Source organism: Neovison vison, chromosome 3 (assembly GCF_020171115.1).
Source record: "Neovison vison isolate M4711 chromosome 3, ASM_NN_V1, whole genome shotgun sequence".
In the NCBI taxonomy this organism is placed as follows: Eukaryota; Metazoa; Chordata; class Mammalia; order Carnivora; family Mustelidae; genus Neogale; species Neogale vison.
Window position 1 is genome coordinate 105,958,550 of NC_058093.1, and position 8,372 is coordinate 105,966,921.

The window sequence follows — 8,372 nt, forward strand, 5'->3', positions numbered from 1 at the left end:
GACGATGCAGAAAAACAAATAGGTCCTCTTGATTCAAGTGATGAGATCGCCCTCCCGGGATTGAGAAGCTGGGGAGGTCAGCAGCTGCAGGACTGGGGTGGGGGAGCACCTCTTGAGCTAAGCACACAGTCGGTGGGCTGGAGCCCCTTAAGTGCTTAACAGGCAAGGGGAGACACTGATTTTTGGGATTTTTTTTTAAAGATTTTATTTATTTATTTGACAGAGATTACAAGCAGGCAGAGAGGCAGGCAGAGGGAGGAGGAAGCAGGCTCCCCGCTGAGCAGAGAGCCCGACGTGGGACTCGATCCCAGGACCCTGAGATCATGACCAGAGCCAAAGGCAGCGGCTTAACCCACTGAGCCACCCAGGCGCCCCTAATTTTTGGGATCTTTTGAGTTCTTGTAGCTTTTTAATATACTACCTCTTCAGGTAATTAATTACATTGAAAAAAAAAAAAAACAAGGAAAAAGTCAACCAGCTCACAAACAATGAGCCAGGTGAGCAATTTATGCCTTTATATGACTGCTTCTACCTTAACATCAAATCAGATAACGGGCTAAGAACAAACTTGCAAGGTAAGAAATGGATACACAATTTGCATTTACTAAACTAAACTACTTGTTTGCATTTTTTTTTATTATACCAGGCATACATTGGCAGTGATATATACTTTTAAAAAAGCTAATTAGAAAAAAAAATGCTGCAGTACATATCATCTAGCTAAGTGTTAAAGCAGAAATAGAAGAAATTGACACATTCCTGCAGAAGAAAAAAAATTGCCAGTGATCATCCTGTATCGGTGCCAAAGACATCCTGAAGAGTTTCTCCTTTAGACGGACCATGAGGGTGTTTCGTAGGTTCTTCTTGCAAAGGTCCTGCTTCCCCTGGAACCCACCTTACAGCACTTCCCTTGGAAATACTCAAATCAAAAGAGAACCTGCGAATGAATCTACTGGAGAACAGCAGCATGCATCACAGCCCATTTGCTACGGAAACTATGTTCGGCAAGCATCAAATGTCTGAATTTCTTTTCCTGGGCATCGTGGAGTTGACAGGGTTTATTTATAACAGGGGATATTCTAAAATTGGCCACTAACCAGCACAGAAAAGTAAAGTCCATAGTACTGCTGCAAATTCAAGTCCTTCTTTCTGTAAACGCAAACAGAAGCGGAGCGGGCCGCAGCCGTGCTTGGTAAGTAATTTAATTATAGAACAGACCGGCTATGGGGACAGGAGGAATTGGTAGATAGGAATGTGAGACATTCTCTGATTGGATCAGAGGGACTTCCTGATCCAATGGTAACGCCGACTCCCCAGACAGTTTTGGGGTTTGGGTTTTGTTTGTTTTTAAGAGGGAAAAAGGCCAGAAATATATCACCTAGGTATAATTTGAAAAAATATTTCCCAATGCTGAGATTTACTAACTGAAATAGGAAAAATAAGGGGCTCCTGGGTGGTTCAGTCAGTTCAGTGTCTGCTTTCAGCTCAGGTCATGATCCCGGGGTTCTGGGATCAAGCCCTGCATCGGGCTCCTTGCTCAGCAGGGAGCCTGCTTCTCCCTCTCCCTCTACCCCTCCCTCTGCCTCATGCTCTCTCTCTCTCAAATAAATAAATAAATAAAATCTTTAAAAATAAAGAAATAGGAAATACCCCATATTCTAAGTCCAGTGTTTACTTCGTGCTTATAATTCAGGCCTCATGAACAAAAAATAAAACCTAAAAAGGGGTGTCTGGGTGGCTCAGTCAGTTAAGTGTCCGACTCTTGATTTCAGCTCAGGTCATGATCTCAGGGTTGTGAAATCAAGCCCCATGTCAGGCTCCCACTCAGCGTGGAGTCTGCTTGAGATTCTCTCTCTCAAATAAATAAATAAAAATCTAAATGAGCACAGAGAGTAGAAAATAGGAAATACTCCACATGTCATGGGCAGAAGATTGTGTTTAAGAGTAAAGCAAAGCTCTCTTGCATGAAATTTCCTTTTTAAATAGAGCCATCTGATTCTCATATATGCTGCAGCACAACAAATTGTAATATTATTTGCCCACAAACTACCCTAAGCTATGCTTGTTCATAACTTCATGCAATTTCATAAGCTAAAAACTCATGGATCACGCATCAGCATGTTGTGATGTGAAATCCTCTGGCAAATATATTTTTCAACCCTAACTAATTGCCCAAGGGACATTATTTTTTTTTAAAGATTTTATTTATTTGACAGACAGAGATTACAAGTAGGCAGAGAGGTGGGCAGAGAGAGAAGGAGGCAAGCTCTCTATGGAATAGAGAGCCTGATGTGGGGCTCGATCCCAGGACCCTGGAATCATGACCTGAGCAGAAGGCAGAGGCTTTAACCCACTGAGCCACCCAGGTGCCCCCCTCCCTTTTTAAAGATTCCCAAGGGACATTATTAACCCCCCCCAGTTGCTTAAGGATCATTTGATAGTGGCAGTTTGTGTTCTCTAATTGTCTAGAAATTGGTGGTGGTGGTGGTGGTGGGGTATATGTGTGTGTGTATGGGTGTATATCTGTGAAAGGAGGCTTCTCAAGGAGGTGTTTAAAAAATAAAATCCTGGGGTTCCAGGGTGGCTCAGTCTGTTAAGCAAATGCCTTTGGCTTAGGTCATGATCCTGAGGTCCTGGGATCCAGTCCTGCTTTGGGCTCCCTGCTCAGTGGGATGTCTGCTTCTCCTTCTTCCTCTGCCCCCCCATCCCTTGTCCCCGCTCATGCTTTCTCTCTCACTCTGCTCTCTTTCTCAAATAAATAAATAAAATCTCATTTACAAAAAATACATCGCTTTAATAATCTTGCATTCTTGTCTCACTTGAGTGAAAGTTAACTGTAGATTTTAAGTGTCTGAGATCTAACGCCACCTAGCGTTCAGGTGCTTTCACTTTAAAGCTGGCAATGCAAGAACAACCCCCCCACCCCCACCCCCGCCACCATTTGTCTCCTCCCCTGCCTGCCCCAGTGCCCCATTTCTGCCTCCTTTTCATAGAGTCAGCAGGCCTTGTCACTGCAGGACTTTTGTACCTCTCCCTTTTTCCACTGCCACTAACAACTCAGCATGTGGGAGGGGAACTTGAAGGGCTCTGAGTCAGCATTATTAATCCGCTCCCCATATACAATCTTTGGACAAGTTATGTAAACTCTCTGGGCTTTAGTTTCTCCCTCTTTTATTTTTTATTTATTTATTTTCAAAAAATATTTTATTTATTTATTTATTTATTTATTTATTTATTTATCAGAAAGGAGGAGAGAGAGAGAGAGAGAGCACGCACAAGCAGGAAGAGGCGGAGAGGGAAGCAGGCTCCCCGTGGAGCAAGGAGCCCAGTGCGGGACTCAGTCCCAGGATCCCAGGATCATGGCCTGAGCGAAGGCGACTTAACCGACTGAGTCACCCAGGTGTCCCAGTTTCCCCCTCTTTTGGACTGAAAAGAAATATCTACTTCGTAGGTTTTTTCTGATTAAATAGGTTAATATGTGAAAAAATAATGAATACTGTTTTTCTGAAAATAAATAAATTGGAAAAAAAAATAAAAAAATAAAAAATAAATAAATAGGTTAATATATGTAAAAGGCATACCACAATATGTGACACATGGAAATATTGAGTAAATGTTAATTATTACCACATACCTCACATTATGTTGAAGAGAGTCTATATTATAGTTTCCATTTTATGGTCAGAAGGCAGAAGTTGGGTTGTCTAGAACAACTTGAGCTGATTATTTTGACAGGTCTAGCCTGGATAAAAAGCTTTGAAAATCGGGTGCCTGGGTGGCTCAGTGGGTTAAGCCACTGCCTTCAGCTCAGGTCATGATCTCAGGGTCCTGGGATCGAGTTCCACATCGGGCTCTCTGCTCTGCAGGGAGCCTGCTTCCTCCTCTCTCTCTCTCTGCCTGCCTCTCTGCCTATTTGTGATCTCTCTCTGTCAAATAAATAAATAAAATCTTTAAAAAAAAAGATTGCAATAACTTTGAAAAAAAAAAAAAAGAAAATATTTTCACCCTATCTATACCTTGTCTTCTCATTCTCTTTCTCTCTTTTTTAAGAGTTTATTTATTTATTTCAGAGGCAAAAGGGGAGGGAGAAGCAGGCTCCCCACTGAACAGGGAGCCAGACATGGGGGCACGATCCCAGGAACCGAGGATCATGACCTGAGCCGAAGGCAGATGTTTAAATGACTGAGCCACCCAGATACCCTATCATTCTCTTAACAGTAATTTAACTAAAGAGCAAATTCCAAATTTTGATCAAGTCCAATTTGTCAATTTTTTTCTTTCATGGATCGTACTCCTGAGGTCATGTTTAAGGACCCTGTGCCTAACACCAGGTCATAAAGCTTTTGTCCTATGTTTTCTTCAAAATTGTTTAGTTTTATGTTGTACATTTAGGTTCATTATCCATTTTGAATTTTTGCAGAAGGTGTGAAATTAGTGTCTCTTATCATCAAAGTCACTTATTTGGAATATGTTACTATGTTAACATTGATTTGGAATGAGATTTTATCTATTTCATTTTTCAAAAAAAGTTCATTTTTAAGTACTCTCTATACCCAGCATGGGGCTTGCACTCATGACCCCAAGATGAAGGGTCGCATCTTCCACTGACTGAGACAGCCAGCCAGTCCCTGTATTTCATTTTTTGAAATGTTTTTGCACAGAAATAGGCACTATCAAGTGGTTATCAATCCCCAAATACGATTTTGAGTATATTCCTCATTGGGAAGGCATTTGTAGAATTCTATTAGCTTCTCATATTTGCCTTTTAGCATGTCAATTATTACCCTGTAGTTAATCACCTGCACTTGAGACAGGTGGAAGCTTTGTGATCCCACACTTAAATGGATTTTGAAACGTGGACATCTCCTTTGCACTTGTATGGAGGTCTGAAAACCACCGCTGGAACTTTTGTGTGTGGTTGGAAAGTAGACCTGCAAATCTGTGTGGGAACGAAGATAGTATTTCTTGTGTCAACTTCTGACAGCACAGCAAGTCTCTCAAGCAGTGGGACGTTTCTTGCATTCAAATGTTAATCATCAAAATGACATAAGTGCCATCTAAGTTTCAAATGCAGGTGGTGCTTTGACTTGTAATTCTAAGTTTAATTCATTGACTCAAATGCATCAAGTTTGCAGCCAAACCTAATTTCCAAAGCTATTCATTGCTCAGTAGTGGCTGAGGGAGGTTCTTTTCATTCAGAAATTTGCAACCTTGGCCCGGAACCCAGAAAGTTTCAATAAAACTTTATCACTGCTAAGCCGTCCAACTGCTGTGTGATAGTGCAAGTCGGGATATTTAGCTTCTATTTCTGTCAAAAACACATGGCACTGGTGATGGTTAAATCCACAAGAATAAATGAAGTATGTTAGGGACACTCTTGGTTCAATAACACATGATAGGTTCACAGATTTTCTGATAACTGCTGATGAACACTGCAGTGAATAGGCTTTGAACACCTTATAGTTTCGCAAACTGTGTATTTGTCCAGTGAAGCCTTTTCTGTCCCACACATAGTTTTACCACCATTGGTTGTGGCACATCTTGGAAGATTCCACTTCAGATTGTATTAAGTTTTTTTTCTCAACTTTCAAAATATTTTTGTTTGTAGTTGCTCCACACCGACTACTCATAGTATCGAATTCTTCAGTCGTTTCTAGGGTGACGAACCATCCCACTTAGCCTGGAACCAGGAAGTTTCCAGTGTTAAAACCAGAAATGTTCTGGGCAAACGGGGATGAACTGGTGGTCACTCTAGCATTTCAAACTTGGTATTGACTTCCTGAATAATCAACCACGCAGTTATCAGTAACATCTGTTAAGTCATCAAGAGCTAAGGACAAACTTTCAACATCATTTGCCTTATTCTTCATGCCAAAGAATTCATGCCTAATTCTTCATGCAACTGTTCTCACTGAAAGGCCAATAGTATGTATGCTTGTATTTATGTATTTAACTAAACTCTACATCCAATGTGGGGCTCGACTTCACAAGCCCAAGATCAAGAGTCACATGCTCTATGGACTGAGTCCCCCAGGTGTCCCAAAAGGCCAATAGTTTTAAAAAGCTTATTTTAGGGGTGCCTGGGTGGTTCAGTCGGTTAAGTGTCCGTCTCTTGATGTCAGCTCAGATCATGATATCAGGGTTGTAAGATCGAGCCTATTGGGCTCCACACTGAGTATGGGGCCCACTTAAGTGGGGGTATGGGGTGGCTGGGTGATGGACATTGGGGAGGGTATGTGCTAAGGTGAATGCTGTGAAATCTGTAAGCCCGATGATTCACAGACCGGTACCTCTGGGGCAAATAATACATTGTATGTTAATAAGAAAAGATTCTCTCTCCCTCTGTCCTCCCCACCCCCCACTCTCTATTAATAAATAAATAAAAAGCTTATTTTATCTGGACACATTTCTCCAGACACAATTTAATGACCTCCTCACTGGTAAAGGGCTTTCCTTGCTGGGCTAAGAAATAAGCTATCTGGGGACTTCAGTTACTACCTCATGCTTATTTTTTAGATGAGAAATTACATCCTGAGATACTCCATCCAAAATATTCTCTCTGCCTGTTGCTTTCCTGTGGGCTGGGGATACTGTAATAGTGCTTAGTCTGGTAATGTCAACACATACTGTATTCTTTTAATAGGCATTTATTTAAAAATCTGATCTGCCAACTCAGCGTTTGCCACTTACTCCGGGAACAGAAACCTTCATAGGCTTCACCATCTTTTGCTTAGGTGCCACCTTCATGGGAGCCCAGCAGCAGCCACTGCTGTCTCGTTAGATGCTTGTTGGCCTCTTTTGTGTCCCTGGCAGCCCGGATGGCTGGTTCTCGTTGAGCCTTCCTAACTTCGGGTTTTGGATTCCTCTCGGCCATTCTGTCACAAGAGATGCACCAGCATGGCCCTCTGGAATTTGCACAGCAGGTTCTTTTTTGAATTTCTTCGGACTGTCCCCTTTTGTGTCTCCTTCTGTAGAGGGCAGTCCAGTGCATCTACCGATTCCTTGTAGGTCGAGCTCAGAGTGCGTCATTGAGTTTGTGGCACATCCAAGGGCTGTGCTGAGCAGAGGACCGCAGATGGCCTCTATTGTGCTAAACTCGTGCACAGAGGCAGCCATATACAACCTGTAAATGAATGGGACTGTGTTCCAATAAACCTGTATTTAGGAACACTAAGTCTTGCATTTAATCTTTCGCTATGAATTTTGATTTTTCAAGCGTTTAAAAATGTAAAATCACGGCAGGCAGAGCAGACTTGGCCCACAGGACAATAAGCCACCAGACGGTCCAAAGGATGCCCCATGACATAGTTCAGTTTGGGCCATGCAATCATTTCTGCTTGTGGAGTGGGAAAAAAAAATATATGTACAAAACTACACACACACACCCGAGGTGAAAGGATAGCAGCCTCCTGCATTAGTCACTGCACGGGGATGACTGCTCTGGGTCAGTTCTGGAACAAGAGATGGCCTCTGTGGCAGGACAGTGAGACTTCAGAATTCCTACAGATGATCTGGATTCCCAGCTCATGCCACTTATCAGCCAGGGCTCGTTTCCAGTCACAGTGACAAGTTGGCTTGGACACGGTCACACTGTATTCCAAGTACTGCTGGCAATAGAAAACCTCAATCCTCACTGGTCTGCTCACTTGCCACCTTATCTATGGTAAATACAGTCTAAACATTGGACTAATTGAACCTTGTCTGTGTAGTCATTCCTTTTTTCCTTTAGCTCTTTGCTGATTATATATAACAGCAATGCACACTTTTGCTTCCACATACTCAAGTGTAAACACTTCCCATTAAAAAAAAAAAAGTGTTTTTTACAGTCATAGTCATACTGATTGCAGTTTTAAATGTACCCTCTTTTTACCTTATTTAGGCCATTATCACTACAAAATTTTATATTTAACTAGCAGAAACTTGGGGCACCTGGGTGGCTCAGTGGGTTAAGCCTCTGCCTTCGGCTCAGGTCATGATCTCAGGGTCCTGGGATGGAGCCCTGCATCGGGCTCTCTGCTCAGTGGGGAGCCTGCTTCCTCCTCTCTCTCCACTTGCCTCTCTGCCTACTTGTGATCTCTCTCTCTGTCAAATAAATAGATAAATAAAATCTTAAAAAAAAAAAAAAAAAAAACCTAGCAGAAACTTACCTTCCACTCAATTCCAGTCTGATTTTCTCACTACGAAACCACCTGAAAAATCAAAATCACATCACACTGACGAATTTTCTTGAGATATTCTTTATAACCACAGAATTTCAGCTCTATTTCTTATAAAAAATATCCACAGTCATGACATGTTAAAGATGGAATCACACCCACCCCCCAGCTCCAGGGCACATTTTAAAAAAAAAAATTTATTTATTTGTCAGAGAG

General features: G+C 42.0%; 1 long non-coding RNA gene across 1 annotated transcript; it reads left to right on the forward strand.

Annotated features, from left to right (window-relative positions):
* The first annotated feature begins 348 nt into the window (after positions 1-348).
* Positions 349-3,284, forward strand: LOC122901875. The gene is made up of 3 exons (XR_006383697.1): positions 349-497; positions 647-1,192; positions 3,244-3,284. It is a non-coding gene; the product is annotated as an uncharacterized LOC122901875 (long non-coding RNA).
* Positions 3,285-8,372: the final 5,088 nt, after the last annotated feature.